The following is an 18,741-nucleotide window of genomic DNA, read 5'->3' as shown; positions in this document are numbered from 1 at the left end:
CTATTTGATTCTTAACTGTTTGGCTAAGTTTAGAGTTACAAAATGTGTTTACATTAAGAACCTGAGGTTTGTTTGAATGTTTACTTTATAAAAGTTCTGAGTTGAGAAGCTTGCAGAGTGAATTGCATGATACTGTCAGTGTAAATTACAGGTTTTGTTTGCCACAGCCCCGTGCAATGAGCAGCTGGCCAAGAGCCAAACAAAAGGGCATAATTTAAAACACTCAATCAGTTATATTCTGAGACATTTTGTTTAGTGTTTAATAAGCCCTCCAGGGATGGAGAAATTACTAAAGCACATTGTCTTGACATGAGCTAAAATGGTCCTCTCTTGTCACCATGTTTCTGGGAATTTGACATTAATGCAGTAGGTGAACCTAAGTCCATATATATACACACATACATGTATACACACTCATATTTTTGCACATATGTATATTAGGATGCATTTTATTTTACAGATTTGCACATCTGATGTTCTTTATTGCTTTCCACCTTTCAAATGAGACATCCATAGCCAGTGAAATTTCCATACCCATTTATATATTCACTCATCTACTCTCTCTGCACCATTTCTTGTTTTATATGTTAAGAGAGGACACAATCAAATGCATCACACACAAAGCATTGTGAATGGAGAGTGAAGGCTCTTCAGGAACTGTTCTCTACCTTGCATTGTGGAAAAAGAAAGCCTCTATTAATATAAAAACAGGGTAAATCCAAAATTAAAAGTACATTTAAAAGCTTATTTCTTTTATTGATAAAGAGATTATGACACTTCAATCAGAAATTTCTAAGCCCAAAAGTTTAGGAAATTCTACTGATCCTTTAGATGCAAAATAAAGGCACTGAAATGGTTGACTTTTGTTTCTGAGGATTCAGCAGAATGCATGAAAAACAAGGGAAAAACATTATTTTGAAATCAAATGTATTTCTGATTTGAAATCAAAATGAGACATTATTATAGAACAAATTATTCTGTCCATGCTTACAGTTTGCCTCTTACACTTCTGTTAAGCATCCTATGCCAAGAGTCCTGATATTATGTGAGAACAAGTGTACTAATGTGCCTTCCAAATCTTTTTATTCTCTGCTTCCAAGTCACTATGAAAGACCAATGGCTGTTGTTGGTGCCCTTACTACACATAAATCAATATGAAAAAACTAAGATATTTTGAATTCCTAGAAGGAAGCAGAGAGAAAGGAGCCTGTAATGCCTTTTCCCAGGCAGGGAGGAATCAATCAGAAATGTAAAATTCCTGTCCTGGTGACCACAATCTCAAGTGCATTTAGGTTTCAATTACTGTCATCAATTTACATTGTTGAAATATTTATTTCATTAGTATACAGTAAGATATTTTGCACACTTTAATTTCTCCACATTAATAAGCTAACATCCTAGGAGTTTACATCTTTTAAAAACATACAAACATTCTGCTTAAAAGGAAATGGTATAAAACAACATCAGAAGACATTCTAGACTTTAAAGCCTAAATATTTACATAGGATCTCTACTCTATTCGTGTTGCATCCTCCTCTTAGAATATTTACAAACTTCAAATTATAATTTGCAATAAACCACAAAGCATTAGATTTGTTGTCTCTAGTTTATTCAGAGAGCTCTCCAGAGTAGGCAATTCCTAATCATCTCTAGGCAAAATTTCATCACGGAAAACAATCTACAACAGCATCAGCACTGCAGACTGGATGGGGAAGTAAACAACAATACTGATCCCCAAGACCCAGAGAAGAAACTCATCCCAGTACAGCTTATATTTGAGACTGAAAAAAACAACTCAAGTGACACTGGATAAAAGGATTTGAAGAATTTTGAAGAAGTTCAAATCTACTCCTATTAGAAGTTGCAGCTAAGAGAACATCTCATCTTCTCAGCATTAAAAAAAGCAGACTGACCCCTACCATGATATCCAAATCCAACTAAATTTGCAACTATACTCAAAACAGTTCATATCCACTGCTGTGCACCAGCACAGGTCAGACACACAGAAGTCAGAGCTACACGTCTGCACAAAGCTTTTTTCAAATATCCAAAGCTATATTTTAAGAAGCTAATAGTTCAGTAATAACAAGAGTGACTTTTCACAGGGCAACTAATTGCCAATATTCCTGGTAAGAACAGGATCCTAAAGAAGGATTTATCACTTTGTTAGGAAAAGACAATATATTGGTGGATCTTATCTAAAGATAGGTGGCATAAAAGCATGGATTTCAACCTTCAGTCAGGGAAGGATGACAGCAGTGGCTGTCTCTCCTCCAGCATTTGCTATATGGTGACTGAAGTAAAATGGAGCAGTAGAACTTCTGTTCCACTCAAGAAAAAGAAAGGGGAAAAGGATGAATTCACTGCTAGCATTTCACAAGAAATAACTATGTGTGCACATGTGTTCCATACCCAGCAAGCAGTCCAGACATGTCCCTTTGAAATCTGCCCTTCTACCGGATGGCTGCAACTCATAGCACACACACAAGCAACAACCCTGTTGCTTTAAAAAGCTGTACAAACCACTTGGAATATCCCACAACATAAAGATGTCACACCTTGAGACCAGAGTTACATGGTGGTGGAGAACAATGACATAAGGCATGCACTGATTCCCTTCTGACACCTGACAGTGGGTCACAGGGTGTATGTTTTAGCCAAGGCACTGAAGCAAAAAGCTCTTTCTCAATCAAACATGACAAGTCCTCACAGCATTTTTGCTGGTGTAATGGCCAATCCAAGGAAAAACTCAAATCAGCTGAAGTATTTATAATACAAAATGTAGTTCTCTTCTTAATCGTTAGCTGCTCAGAAACCAAAACATGACCAGAGCAGCAGAACAAGCCTCTTTAAATGCACTCTTCAAACTGAGGCATGATGAAGAGGCAGGGCCTCATAGAAAGGATATATGTCCTTGTCCCTTCTGACCTGCATCACTGTAGTCCACACATCTGCAGGATTCTGTTTGCATGGAAGTGCTTCCACCAAAGTCAATGTACTAAACTAAAAAGCCAACAATCAAACAAAATAACCCAAACAAATTACACAGCAGTTGAACGCATTTGCATGTAAGTAAAATAAGACATAAAGAAACTATCAAGTAGAAAATACTTAATAATTTTCCTAAAACTTCTTTAAAATGTCTCCTCTTTCTTCCCAAACAAGCAGTACATTAATTTTTGTTGCACAGGTTCCTCTCTCTACATAGAAATTCTTTTCTTCCTTTTTAACTCCAAAGATTTCTTTGAATTTCACATGCATTTTCCTGGCTTTCTGCTAACATGGGTGACAACCAGAATAACATAAATAGGTTTCCTTTCAAAACATTTGTTTTAATTCATTTTGCTGACAGTATTTGTAATGTCATTTACTCTGGTAGAGATAGTAGCTCAGGTTTCTCAAGTTTTCAGAGTGCTACTTGTTAAGACAATACTAAATATGGAGGCTGATTTCATTGTTTTGGTTTTGTTTTTTTAAAAAGCTAGAGCTGGCATTTTATCTGTTTTTAGAAGTTTAGAAGCATACTTTCTGAATTTAAATAAGATTGGTAAGGCATCTGCCCTTCAGTCCCCAGAATAAGCTACAATTGCTAGCATAATGCAATCAATTTACCAGTATTTATAATCTCACATAAGACCTGGCACCTCAAAATTAAACCACTAGACCATAAAATCCCAGAGTCAGAAGAGGTCAGAAAGGAGAATGAACAAAATTAAAACGTCATCTAGTCAATTTTCCTTTTCCATGCAAGGCTCTAAGATCCCCATGGAGTAAGGGCCATAACAAGACCAATCAGTTGCCAAGTTACAGTTCTCCAAAGGACTCACCACTCTTCAGAAAACAGGCCACATTTCTGAAGGCCAATGTGGTGGGACACACTCTCCCAGGGTTTTGATAAATCATTTTTCAACAGAAAGAAAGACTGGTTTCCTCCTAAGCATTTTTTGAGATTATTTGGATTGTAGAGTTCTCAGCTTCAGGCCAAAAAGCATTCCTAAACACACATTTTACATGTCATCAGAAGCTCCACAAGACTAGGTTTGAGCCTGACCTTCCCAACAACACTCTCCCTTGAAATGAATTATTCAACTCAGGGCACAAAATTGACTGAGGAAACAGAATGAACTAGCCACATTCTCTCCCCATCACTTAAAGTTTGAGATTCTGCATTTTCCTTACAATTGTGCTCAGATGTATGCATGGGGAGAAACCCTTCTGAGAGAAAAGTCAGCAGGTTACCCCAGCATGTACTGCACACTGGAAACACTATTTTGGATGATTCCTGTTTCCAGGACAGCTATTCCATTCATTAAGCAGTACATATTATGTTGCATTAAGCCATAACCATTTTAGCTAACTCAATATGGTAAAAATAAAAAAAAGGCATAAAACTGAATATTGAAATAAAGGAGATTTTCAATTCTTCCTCTTTTAAAATGAGAATATGAATGAAGGTTGGTTTTGTCTATTTGCACCCAGGTTTCCCCCTCTATTCCTTGGCTGAGGCTCTGAACCTCTGCTACCACCTTCCACTCCCTCAGAGAGCAGAGAAATTAGGAAGGCACTGTAAGATGAAGACCACATATAGAAAACCTGAATAAATGGAGCATAAATTTTTGTCTTTAAATAAATCAGTCCCTCAGAAGTTAAGTGTACCAATTATGTGGCTAACGTTAGGGCAACAAATTTTTCCTTGCCTTCCTATTGCCATATGCCTGTCATTTTTTTCCTACATTTTCCACTCACTGTTTCAAACATATGTTGCCACTTACATGCCAAGAAAGGAATCTCTGAATTACCCCCTTCAAGTATGATGGAATGGCAGACTGAATGGAGCCAGAGAGAGCACCATTAGCAGTTGTTCACACTTGTTTTCTCTTAACTTCCTCTTCTCCAAAGTTTATTCTTCCTATGCAAGGGGACATAGAACTATAAAGCCATCTATGACTCATGCTGCAAAATATATAGCTGCAGCCATATACTGGAGAAGCAATTATTTACCTTTTTTTTTTTTTTAAGGCTACCTTAAAGAGACCTTTCCTCCTTTCAGTTTCCAGATGGAAGATTCCTTTGTGACTCACTTACCCAAGCATCAACACTGGTGATCCAACAGTCTTTTCATGTGAACTCACTGCTCAGTTTAGCAGTGGTTTGCAGTCTCTCTCCCTGCAACTCCTGCTTCCCAGGGTCAGCTTGGTCACACACTTCACAATTCCAGAGTAGTGCATCTCAAATAACATCTATAACACTACACATGCCCTTGTTTTTGTTGTCAAGAGAAGACCATGAAAAACTAAAATCACACAGATAATTCTTCAGAAAGGTGGGCAGAAAAAAAATATTAATACAGGGGGGAAAAATGGATGAATCCACTAAAAGAGAAGTGAGCAGTTACCTTGGTATCATTAAACAGAAGTAAAGAGTCCATCAAGAAATACATTTTTTAAACAGGTTTAAAATAACCAAGCGTTTCCAAAAGGAATTACTCGATGACAAACAGCACAAAAGTAGATATGCTGGCCAGCTTCAAGAGAAGATTCATGTAATAAAAAATGTTACTAAACTAAATAGAATCAAAGTAAAACTTCATTATTTTCCTTTCAGCAGTGCTCTTGCACTGATTATCAACATCACAATCACTACGTGACAATACTTGATCTTCTATTTTTCTGGTTTTGTTTTTAATTTCTTTGGTTGGTTGATTTCAGGTGCTTGGGTTGTTTTTTTCTCATTTGGTTAGGGGTTTTTTGATTGTTCATTTGGTTTTAATGTGAGGAGATGCAGACAGAGATTTCCAAATGAAAAAAAGGGAACCAATGTCAGAAAATTACCTAAACTACATAATCAGAGACTACAGAATTACCTTTTACCTCCATTAAAGTCTCAAGAGCATAATGAAACCAACAGAGATGCAGAGCCTGAAACCTGGTAATTTCTTAAGTTTGCAAAGCCACTGTTAGTTACCTAAAGACACAGGTTTATGCTAAGAATGGGAACTATCCAGCACATCTTACTTTTATTTACAGTTTTGTTATTGAGTGACTCTTCTTGGACATGCTAGGTTATTTTACCTGTTTTTTAAGCCTAATTTTCATCCCAGAGTTTGATGTTTGTTACTTCCAAGGTGTCCTATGAAACTGACTGCAATTCATGTAGATCTATGCTTTTCCTTACTCCTTCCTTATTTCCGAGTAGTATTCAGGACTAATTCACAGAGGACAAAAAGCAAAAAGACCATGTGGCAAGCTCCACAGTCAAAAAGAGAAATCCTACAGGCTGATGCTTCCCTACCAAAACCTGCAGGGTGTTTGTGGTGGTGTTTTCCTTAACACATCAGTCACATGTGTATTTAGTTTCCCAAATTAACTAGTAATCCTTTGTCCCAATGTCTGCTCCCCCACTGGTATAAATATCACTGGGAGACTGAAACAGAAAGATGCCTACATGAATAACTATCAGGGAGAAAATGTCACATAGGCTCATCCCCTACCCAACCCTCTCCTCTCCACTTTTCTAAACAGAACTGCTAATAAGTAAAAGAAAAGCAAGTTGGTAGGATGTTAAACATCAGCTATTGCCCATCCAATGGATAACAGCTGAAACTTGCATTCATCAAAAATTTGCATATTAGCTTTATTAAGTCTACTGAGTGCTCATCCACACTCTGTAATGGGTATGCATTTCAAAAAAAACCAAAGAATTACACTGTGACTGGACAAAAATACAAGGAAGTTTTAAATTCTGCTGTATATGCCTTGCTTTTCACTTGAGGATCTTCAGTACTATACACAACCCTGTCCCAGTGGTTCTTGAAGGATCAAGGAGAGTATTTTGAGACCAACACTTCTAAAATCAGTATCTTGTTTCAAGATTTTTATGGGAGCACTGTCCATCTAAAACTGATGTGGTGAAGAACTGGGGGGATTCTGTGAAATGACCAAATCCATTTTTTTATTTCTAAGGATATGTTGGGACAGGCACAATAACAAAAAACTTGTCAACCAGCTCCCACTCTTCAAGAAATACACCTCAAAAGCGAAGTCAATATTGATGGATTACTCATACTGGAACCTAATTTAGTCTGGGAGTAGCACAAGAGGGAAGAGAGAAACAAAACCCATGGCCTTGGGTTCAGCATTTTCCCTGAGAAACACCTTCCAGCCTCAAAGGTACACACACCCAGAGACTGACTAGCAGCTTTAATTTGAAAGTTCAGTACAATTTGACCCTGAAGCCACATATAAAAATTGCATTAAGACAACACAGGAAATCACATGTAGATCATCATAACATAAAGCTCAGATTTTTTAATGTAAGGGTTTTGTTTGGTTTTTGTTTTTTTAATGTGGTCTCATTTCCCTCAGAGTAAGGACTTACCTGTTCATTTAATTTGGTTTATGAAATCCAGGTTCATTAAAACTAGACTGAGATCACAAAAAATACCAAGACAATCAATAAAAGACCAAACTTTAGTATCACTTTCATGTAGCTTGAGAATTATAAGCTCTATATTATATCTTTCACAAAAAAAGTTCTTATTAAAAACCAGATCAGTTCTGAACTGGACCAATTAAAGTCACCAGACATATTTTGCACATATGGTCCTTAACAAGTGAATAACTCTAAAAAGTACTTAAATTAGCTTAGAAAGACAAACTTAATATTCCATAACCAAAAAAAATAATTATTTCCAGTATTTTTAAATGGATCATTTTCCAATAAATTAAAACCACAGACTGGGTGGAAATTGGTCTACCTCCTTTGAATTCATTAACAACAGGAATTATACCACATGAAAGTTCAGCAAATCAGTCTATAAATATATCCATAAAACTCTTCTGGTTCTTTCTGTTTGTTTCAATACATTTACGTGCATTTACAGAAAGATGATGAACTCATTAAACCAATTTAAAATCTTATTTTCTTTAGCTACACTTTTCCCAAGTGAATCCTATCCCCAGGCTATTATTTCACTTCACAGCTGCTGATAGGATGGTTAGGAAATGGTTAAGTCTGCAAGATTATGTCTTCCATATGCAACTACCATTCAGCATCCCACCCTAAGGGTACAATCAACCAATAAAGGCTTTGTTCTGATTATGTAATGCATGTATTTGATATCCCACTTGAGACCTCTGTTGGATGTAAAGACAGCTATAGCCTAGTGACTTTGCAAATCAGATGATGTAATATTTCTTTGGAAGTAACAAAACATCTGAGCATGCTCACAGAATTCAGAAGCCCAAGCACTTTTCAGTCTGAACCACTCAGCCGCTTGAGAGCTGTGTCCCCCTTCATGGTTTGCTTGCTCTGTAGCACTTACAAACTTTCTGACACCCAGAACAGAATCACAATCTTGTTCCCAACTAGTCACACAAAAAACCACACAGAACAACCCAACTTCATTTGAATTTACAGGTTCTCAAAAAATGGAACAAAATTCTCTCACAAATTGCATTTATGAACAAGAAAGAAAAAATGTTTTCTTTAAGCAACTTTATAAAATGCATATGCCCAAAAGGCAGCAGCCAAAAGAATACCTAAGAGATCTGTGCAATTCCTAAGAGAGAAATAACATGTGGAATTCCAGCTTGTACCAATACACCCATAGCTTAAGAGTTGTGAAAGTGTTTAACTTAGGATTTGCATTCAAATGTTGCACATGGTACATTCCTGGTACGTTCATTATTCATCAAAGTGGAAAACAGTGATAGCCTATAAATGTCATAAAACCATGCACACAAACATACACTTTAAAAGAACTGTCACCTGATGGGGTTTTAGATATAGCAGCTTTCATAGTTCAAGTCAATGAAGAAGTGGTTTTAAAAGAGAAGAAAAGTTTAGTGAAAGTAAAATATTCAAATATTCACCAGAAAAATGACACAACAAAACAATAAGGTTCTATTATAAAATCACTGTCACTTAAGAAATTACTATGAGAGAGATGGAACAATGTCGGGGTCAGAAGAACGAAGACAAAAAAATCAAAGCCAAAACTCTACCAGAAAACAAAGTGAACATTTTTCTTCATTATGAAAGATGTGACCATTTTCTCTGTCCTCAATGCCATGCAATTGACAGTAAGAAATTGGTCCTATTTGAAACACAAGGTTTCTAAGATAATTCCATGCAGAAATGCAATATCCAGGCATTCTCCTTTCTAAGCTGAGATTAATGTCAAAGTGAAAAGCATTTGAGATTTTGTGCAGACTACTTCCCGATTCTGGACCTCTTCCCTGTCCCACTGATCTCCCTCAGGGAACAAAAGTGCAATCGATGAGCCTCCCTGCATTCCAGTACAAATGCTAAAAATGCCTCTAACCATTTCTTCCCAGTCACTCCATTGGACATTGGCATCTTCACACAGCCCTCCCTCCACCTTCCAATAACCCACTAATGGATTTTCTTCTTCCAACATGACAAACTGGAACCTCACCTGACCAACATTAGCCTCTTTTATTGGTTTTGGCTCCTAGATGCACGTAAAAACCAGAGAGAGGAACAGAATAGCACAAGAAGAGAAAAAAACTTGTTAATAGCTGGTACAGTAGTTAAAGAAAAAAAAATACCAAACAACTTCACAAAGTGATTTGGTCTCTCTGTTATACTGCAGCTATGAAAATAAACAAATTATTGTACTTGCAAAAAGATTCACAAATGTGATTCCCCATTTCTTTTTGTATTACCTATGTTAATGCTATTCCCTGAAGTCTGTAGGAATTTACTACCAAAAAAGGGCAGCTTTGCTGCTTTTAGTAAGTACCTAAAATAGAGGAAATGCTTCCAAGAAAGCCCAATATCAAAGCAAAAGTAATGAGTTTGACTAAATGACCAAATTCTATGACATCAATACATGTGGAACATAGACCAGGACGTTATTTAAAGCTAAGGTATCACAAACAGCCTTCAGTTATTCATTCTAAATATTAACTAGCTGAAAGAAGTCAAAATCCATTGGAACCATCGTTCACTGAAGTTCACACACACCCAGAACTCCTTTGTGCAAAACTGCATAAACTTTTCAGAGTGATTCCCAACAGATCTGGAGACACTTGAGAATTCCCTCTGACTCAGACCCTGCTCTCCACGAGCAAAGCCACAATCAGGCTTTCCACAAGCCCCTGAGCTATGTGTGTTTCTGCTCCAGGGATACCTATGCCTACCACAACTGCTCCAAGAACTGCAACCATCTGTCACACTGACTGCTGAGAAAAATATACTTAGCAACATTTCTGGCCATGACTTGCTTTGATTTACATACACACAGCTAAAAGTTAAGGCTCCACTTAGGTTCCCAAGCCCCAAGGTCAAAGCAATTTTATAGCTCTCAAAGTGTTTATTCTTGTCAAGCTCTGTATAACCTTATGTCACTCTGGACACATCTTGGCCTTCTAGCAAAATAACTCCTCCTATTTTGGTAGTGCTGGATTCACGTATGCTGCTGCTCAGCAGCAATATCAAGGACTGATTTGTTTTACGTGAGAATAGCCTCTGCCCAACTACTATATTTGAAATAAAAACAATTAAAGTCAGAAAAATAGAGTAAAACAGAAAAGAACTAACAAACTTCATGTGCTCCAAACTTGAATCAAACTAAGAGGTCATGCACAACTGGATCTGGATTTAACCAATAGAACATACATTAGGAATTCAAAAATATACTTGTTTTTTGCTGCTTTCTAGTTCTAAGCCTCTGTCTATTGTAAATGGAATAGAGACATTTCCGTATCATTTTAAAAGCTAAACACAAAACGGCTGCATAAGTACTATCATAAGTACTGCATTAAAATAACTAGAACCACTTTTCTCCTCTGTCCTTGCTACTGGCTAGAGTTATGCACAAATATTTACTTATTATATAGTTCTGTATTTACTGGAGAGGAGGAAGGGGGTAAATAACCTGAAGATCTACAGATTTACAGTGCTTAAATCTTCTGTAGAGTCACCTAAAAGTACTAAAATCAATGCTCTTCTGTTGAATCTATTTAAGAAATTAGCTTATTTTTTCTTGAGTAATAGTACAGTCTGCTTATAAGATAAATTATCAGCAATTATCAAATGTACTATGTGATTTCATAGCAGAATATGCCATTACAGATTTCACTTACAAGAAACTGTATCACTACTAGAACCCAACACATGGCTCTCTTTAATCAATTCTATGCAGTTCATCCTGACTACACTCTTTATAAGTGCAATTTGTATGGACTGTAAGTATCTTTCATCTAATTGATATTAATCTTCGTATTAGAAGCTCCTGAGTTCACTGGCCAGAGCAAACAGAAGACAGAAATTGTGCTCTCTCAAAATTCTTTCAATCAAGTTACGCAGGGGAAACAATGTTAAAAGGTACAGAAGCTTCTTCCTTACAACTAAAAATAGGTAGCTAAACAAAACAGGTTAAAAATAAAGTACTCAACAACTAAAAAATCTCCACAAAATAAAGCAGACTACAAAGCAGTGGGAAAGGTTGCAAGGAAGACTGTTTAAAGAGCGTAAGATTTTAGGGACTAAAAGAAAATTTTGACTTTCCTTCAGGTGCTGGAAGAGAATTTCCTTAAACCACTTTTTTTTGTGCTTTAGTTCAGTTTTCAAGCATGAAGCAAGCTGTAGGCTATTCAAGCATTTAGTTCATCTCCTAGAAGACTTTCTTAGTAATAGTCCATCCTGTTGACATAACACCCGGAGACATGAGATCAATAAAAGTGTTCCCAGATAATGACACAACTTCAATATTGCTGAGTTAAAAGTAATGGCTCTTAAGGCTGATATGTCTCATGCCAGCTGCTGTAAAAAAGCCAAATTAATACCCTTTTGTATTTGTTCTCCTTCCTCACTCCAGGGTTCTGTAAAATTTTTGTTGCAGACTCTGGAGCTGTGGAGTGTCTGAGTCTGCTAAATACATTTCCCCAAGCCCAAGAGACTCCTTGAACAGTACCTGCTGTGGGCAAGACTAACACAAAGAGCTACATGTGACTATACCCTAGGAGGTCAAGAAATCCTGTAAATACTTTTCCAGACCAGAGAACTGAACCGCACAACTAAGTCACATTTCTAAACTATGAATCCATCAGATAGCTCAGCAATTCTGAATCCCAAAGGGATCAAAGTTTTATGAGCTACATTACATCCCTAGGAATCCACAATCTAAAACAGCCTGTATAGGATCCATTTGCCTCTGCATTATTTCAACACATATTCCTTGAACAGGTACCAAAATCACCAATAACTTGAAGCATTGTGCTTTAAACAGGAACTAACATATAGCTACTGAAATTACAGAGAATAAGAAAAGCCTTTTTGAATGTATTTCTTACCAGGAATCCTAAGGGGGGGTTTATCAAGGCAGAAAATATGTCTGATATTACACAGATTTTGTAACATAGATGCAGCATCTTAAGACCCAAAGAAGGGCCTCCAGGCCCAAGAGCATGGTTGTGTTTTACTCTGCTAATGCAGGCAGCCCAATAAAAAGTACTTTCTCTCTTTGCAAATTTTACTTTCCTTAGCATCCACAGTCATTCTTCTACAGCCTTACTCCCTTTTAAAAAAGCTCTTTAACAGCTCTGTTTTCACTGGGTTAATCAGTAGGAGGCAAGAGAAGCCTGTTCAACAGAATTATAACAATGACATGTAGACTTCATGATACATTTTAATTCTGGATTCTCTCTACTTAACCACCAAAAAAGAAAATAAAGCATAACAGCTTTGCACTCCACTTTGCATAAAATCAATGGCACCAATGAGCCTTCTTCCAGTTCTGATGCTGCATTCAAGCCCACACTCACCTAACTGTGTGCCTGACCAGCTTGTGCTCCTGAAGTAGTCAATGGCCTCAGGAGGCTCCTGTAAACCTGCAACCCCCAAGAAATGCACTGAATGCCAAATCCCTTCTACCTGTGTACTAGGCTTTGCTCTCCGAGCCATTGGTGGAACACCTCACTGAGCAACAAGTGCAGGAACAAGAGATGTGAAAGGAAAAGCATAAGGGAAGACATGGTGCATGATAGGGAGGAGCTGAAAGAGCCTGCAATAACTTGATCTACTTTTTCACTTCATATCATCAAAGCTTTGAAAGAAACATCCTCCACTGGCACCATGTTCAATTCATGGCAGTGTGAAAAGCTGAGTCAACAAACCTGCACAGTTTTTATTCAAACAAGAATTACACTGCTCTGAAAAGGAGTTGACCACTTTGAATAAAATGACTCAAGTCATAGCTTAGATTAATACATTAAAAAAAGAGACAGGGATTCCTGTGGAATCAGACTTGAAGCTCAAAATGTTTCAGCCATACCACTTCCCTGAAGTTCTACAATAAGAATCTTGCTTTGACTGAATTCAAAGGAAATGGATAAAGAAAAGTAGTACAGTGTCATTTTTTCTGCAATCTAGTGACTAAAGGCAGACATTTAAAATATGTTCTACTTTCAAGCCTGTTTACAGACATGAAACTGAACACCTTCCAAGGTCCTAAGTCTTCACAGGATTACAATTCACTTTTGCTATTGCATTAATACTGAAATGGCTGTCGTGCCTCCAGAAATAGCCCAACTAGACAGGCATACTTGTGGGTGGGGGTGGGCTGATAAAAAAATCTCTCTGCAGAACCCATCACAAACAAAACAAACCTCCAATCCCAAACTTCTTAAAATACACTCTTGTACAGACTTTTCATGAACTAAAGAACATTATCTCATTTTATCACAGAGGAAGGATTACTTGGTTATATATGTATGGTTTATATAGAGTAGGGGAAGGCATACAAATTAAATTCTATCCATCCTTGTTCATGATAAACTCTGCCACGCAAAAAGTTGTCTTTTTCATAAAAAATTCCCTTAGTCCCATATACAAAATGAAACCATCTCACAAGCAGATATGAAGCACTTGCAAGTTCTCCTTAGAAGCCATTAATAGTTGAGAGGTGCAGTCATCAACTTCAACATAAAGGAATCTAATTATCCTTAATAGTTGGCTAGGAATTTTATTTGTATCTGCAAAAAGAAAGGGAGAATAATGGAATCTGTAAACAATAGGAGAGTTTGAAAAAATATTTCTCCCTGCTGCCAAAAAAAATTAAAACCACAGAGTAATGGAGATATGAATCTCTTTCCACCCATGTCCATAGTAAAAGACACATTAATCTGAAGAATGTTATCTTTAGAACTTGCCCCTGCTTCTATCCCTTGCCTTCCACATGCATTTATCAGTTATCAGTACATTTCAGACTGTAAATAAGCCATAATAACCTCCAAATTTCTCTTTGCAATACTCAAAAATTAGTCTATACATTAGGATATGAAACTCTAAAACACTTTACGGATGAAATCTAAGAGATCATCAAACATAATGCTAGGAGAAATAATAAAGATAGATTATTAGCATCCTTCAAAACTTTTCTAATTTAAGAAATAATTAGAGTGGATCTTCTTCCACTGAGTAATGTCCAAACTCCCACAGATTACAGAGACAAGGCTGAGCACACAGTGGAGAAAAATCCTTGAAGTCACATGAGTTATTAAAATATTAAATATCAGCTCCCATTTATGCAAGGCAATAAAATTCAGCTTGTCAACTCTGCATACGTTTCAGTTCTCCAGGTATCACATGCAAAACTTAAGTAGATCACCTCCAAAAAAGCAAACTGTTCTAAGTAATGTAAAATACTAATAAAAGCTTTGACAGTATTTGTACTTCAGTAGATGTTTATTTTTGGAATATGAAAGTAACCTAAAGATTTAGACCCTAGGGAGAATTTCAGAAGCCTCAAGCTTCAACAATATCTACATGAAGTAAATGTGACCAAGAGCCTGATTCAGCCAAACATTTCAATATATCATTAAAATCAGACTTCTGCTGAAGTCCTTTCCTTTTTCAACAAAAATACACAGGGCAATGTTTTAAGTGCTTTGTTGAACTCAGGCCCAAGTTCTAATTTCCTTTATTTATCTTAGATACAAAATGGCCAAAGGAAGGGGTCAAATGCTGCAATAGATAGGTTGTGGGTTTAAGGACACTGGAACTGCTGCTATGAAACACCATGGGAAGAAAAAGAGAAGGTTAACAATGGAATTAACAGCAGGAATTCAGATAGTTTAAGATAAAGCCTAAACAACTGCCTCAAAGTCTTCTAGTTTATTTGTCCTATCTTCTTCTGGCCTCATATAATCTTCCATCTTCCCAGCTTCTATTTTTCTAAAGTAAAATCTTGAAAGATTTTGTGGGCACAAAGAACAATACAAAACGATAAGCAGCAACTAGAAAAAAGTCCCTGCAAGCAGCTGCAGAGAGCAGTCCTGCACTGACAGGAGATGCACCAATGATTTAATTAGATTTTCTTTTGGTCTCCAATTTCTACAAATCAACAATCTACAAATCAACTTTTGCTGTCACAATACTTGCAAATGCACCAATTCTGTGCAAAACTATGTGTAGTAACTAAGGAAACAAAATTCATTTTCAAGGAGCAATGGAGGATAAGACAGGCATAGCTGCCTGCCCGAAGGCTTTTTTTTCCCTCTTCAGTGTAGTTCACCAGTGCCAGGATTCCACCTACAGATACTGAAAGAAACTGTAAAAATGCAGTAAAGGAAGGCTCCTTTGCAACTCAATTCATTGCCTCAGATAAAAATGATTTTTTCATGTTATAGTAGTCCAGAACTTGGAATTTTTAATAAAATATCCAAGCCCTTAACAGGGCTTGGGTAGCACTGCACAATGTCCTTTAAGTCATAATAATATAAAAGAAGGAAGTCAGGTCATTATACACTGAGCTGATGCTCTTTGATAAAGCTGGTTTGCAGAAGGTCACAGATGTGCACTTTTGTATTGCAGAGAGGAATTAAGAAACGAGAAGTTTGTATTTTGGCCATCCCCAGATGTAAACACAGACTTATAAACAGAAGGACTTGCATTCTCTATTCCCTGTTCCCAGACTACCAATAAACTTATCACCAGCACTATCTGAGTTGTGTTCCTTGGAACTCCAGAATAGAACTAGATTGTGAGGATGAATTTTTGATTCCCAGCTTTTGACAAGTCCTCCTCTTCAAAGCTGCTTATGGCCTAAAACAACTGTTTCATGTGGTAGAACAAAAATTTTCATATAGACTACAGAAACAGGGTGTGTGCAGGTGAAGGGAAAGTTGTAAAAAACAAAGCAACTGCAAAGGGAAGGGAAGAAAAAAAAAAAACAAACCCAGGACAGAAACAGTAGTTTTCACCTCCAAGGATTTATATATTTATGCTCACATAGATACATGTAAAAAAAAGATGCATTCACATTTAACTCCTACTGACCTTGCACTGAATAACTCCCCTGACTCCTCCTGCAAATCAGAAGGGGGTACAGCAGTACCTCCACAGCCTGCTCTTAGCACCTTGCACCTTCAGTTGTCCTGCCATTTTTAACAGTCCCAGCAGAAAGGCTGAGTTTGTAGCTGAAGATATTTCCCATACCAAGGTCACCTAGATGAGCTTGTATTTCAAATGACCCACATTGGCATAATGCTTTTGATAAAAACTGTTAGCCTCAAAAACATTAGCCAAGGAACTGAATAGGCCAATATCGGCTAAAGGACAGGTTATTTTGCTTCTGTTTGGATTTGATTATTAACTCTCCCTAGAACAGCAAATGAAATATTATCCTGGTCTGTCCATTGGTATTTTCAAATAAGATGTTTTCTATCTCCAAAACCATTTGGGAAGGGTTAGTATTAAATAATCTGAAAGTCTTCTGACAAGATACCCAAATCTGAACTTTCTCAGAAACTTACAAAGAGGACACAGCAAGATCACCCATGCAAATAAGCAGCAGAGTTCCAAGGAAGTCTTTACTCAGTAACCATGCAAGGGGTTGCCTGGAATTTGTCAACTAAACAATAAGTACCTTTTTCAGGCTACACTCCAGGTAAATATATGCAAGATAGCTAGAAGATGTCTGTCTTGTTAATGAAATGCAAACATCTTAATCACCACTTGTCTTCATACCTACAGACAACACCCCCAAATAAGTAACTTGCCTTAGTGTTAGCATTATGTTCAATATGACAAAACACACTAAAGGCAGGCAGAGAATGGCTTAAGCTACAGAGATGAAGATGAATATTCAAATGCTGCAAATAAATTAATTGTGGATGCACCTACTACTTCAATAGTGTAGAAAGTCTTTCAATGGTCTGATTTACACACCAACATAAAAGGAGTTGGTTTCACTGACTCCTGTTATCCCTTAGTGGATTTTCAATAACAAATTTTGTACCTATTTCCAGTATTTCTTTCTTGTGTCAACAGCGTTGATTCAGGGTGTACACTAAAGGACAGGGAATACAAGAGATAGGGTTTAAGTTCTTCAGTCTAAATCCTATATTTTGGCTTTCTGCCTCTTTCCTAAATATTAAAACAAACAACTCATTTCTTCAAGACCTTCTTACTAAAAATAGTTGGTTGGACTGCTTAATTGTGTTAGCTGAAACACAAACATTCGAAAAAGGAAAGGGGTTTGTAGAAAAAACATTGAAGAGAAAAAAAAAAATCAGATTTCATCTGGCCTTCCCATCATCACTTAAGAGAATTGTTTTGTAGTTACATCATCAGGAAATAAAATACTATCCTCCAAGGACCCCGACTCTTTACAGAAGGAAAAAAAAAAGGAAGGCTCAAAGTTCATATCCCCCCTCAGAGGAGTTCAGCTAAAGTTACATTTTTTGTCATAATAAAATTACAAGAAAAAAACCCATCCAACAGAAAAAGCTCCCTTAGAACAACTAATTAAACAAGATGGCTTGGAATTTAGATCTTCCGTTTTCGAACCCTAGGCTGCGGGACTAAGTGGAAAACATTGTACTTAATCAGTAACAACCTAAAATTATTATCAGTGCTAGAGAGGAACTGCCCTAACCCAAACCTTCCGCACATTCTTCTTGGCCCTGAGCTGGAGGACAAACGCAACGTTTCACACAGCGCGGGGCTCGGCCGGAGCCAGCGCCTGCTGCCGAGCTGCCAAGGGCCAGCCCGGCTACCCAGGGCCGAGCCCCGCTGCCCAGAGGGGGCTGAGGTGCCCAGTTGCCCAGCGGCAGCCAGGCCAGGCTGTCCAGCAGTGGCCGGGCAGAGTTGCCCAGAGGTGGCCGAGTTGCCCACAGGTAGCCGAGCCGAGCTGCCCAGAGATGGCCGGGCCAGTTGCCCAGAGGTGGCAGAACTGCCCAGCTGCCCAGAGGAGGCCGAATTGCCTAGAGGTGGCCAAGCTCAGGTGCCCAGAGGAGGCCGAATTGCCCAGAGGTGGCCAAGCTCAGGTGCCCCCCAGAGGAGGCCGAATTGCCCAGAGGTGGCCAAGCTCAGGTGCCCAGCGGTGGCCGAGCCCAGCGGCCCACAGGTGGCCGAGGTGCCCCGCTGCCCGGCGGAGGCCGACGCTCCCGGGCAGCGGGCGCAGCGGAGCGCACCGGGCAGCGCGGCGGGGCTGCACCGCGCCTTATATGGCGAGGCGCTGACGTAATGGTGCATAGGCTCGGGCCGCCCGCGCGCCCATCCCTCATTGTTCCGCGGGAGCGCTGGGATAGCGCTGGGATAGCGCTGGAATGCTCGCAGCAGCCCCGATGGCATCGCGCAGCGCCCCGCAGCACCGCCTCAGCCGGGATTGCTATAGCCCGCCAGCGCAAGGTAAGGCACAGGGTGGGAAGCAAGCTTCTTCTGGCAAGCACTGGCGCTTCTGGCTTTTTCCTGCTGAGATACCTTTTTTTA

General features: G+C 38.3%; 2 protein-coding genes across 3 annotated transcripts in view; one reads left to right on the top strand and one right to left on the bottom strand.

Annotated features, from left to right (window-relative positions):
* The window catches only part of CMSS1 (cms1 ribosomal small subunit homolog), a 226,547-nt gene that overhangs the window by 168,177 nt on the left and 39,629 nt on the right, over nucleotides 1-18,741 (bottom strand). The window lies entirely within an intron of this gene.
* The window catches only part of FILIP1L (filamin A interacting protein 1 like), a 191,591-nt gene that overhangs the window by 135,045 nt on the left and 37,805 nt on the right, over nucleotides 1-18,741 (top strand). Inside the window, exon 1 of one of the 2 annotated variants that reach the window (XM_077174437.1) lies at nucleotides 18,502-18,660. The exons of the other annotated variant lie outside the window; for it this stretch is intronic. The gene's annotated coding sequence lies outside the window, so the exon portion shown is untranslated. Of the gene's footprint in view, nucleotides 1-18,501; nucleotides 18,661-18,741 lie in introns of those variants that run through there. 2 annotated transcript variants of the gene reach the window in all.

The sequence above is a fragment of the Agelaius phoeniceus genome, chromosome 2 (assembly GCF_051311805.1).
Source record: "Agelaius phoeniceus isolate bAgePho1 chromosome 2, bAgePho1.hap1, whole genome shotgun sequence".
Taxonomy (NCBI): domain Eukaryota; kingdom Metazoa; phylum Chordata; class Aves; order Passeriformes; family Icteridae; genus Agelaius; species Agelaius phoeniceus.
Note: the sequence above shows the minus strand (reverse complement) of the source record. Positions and strands in the feature narration are given on the sequence as shown.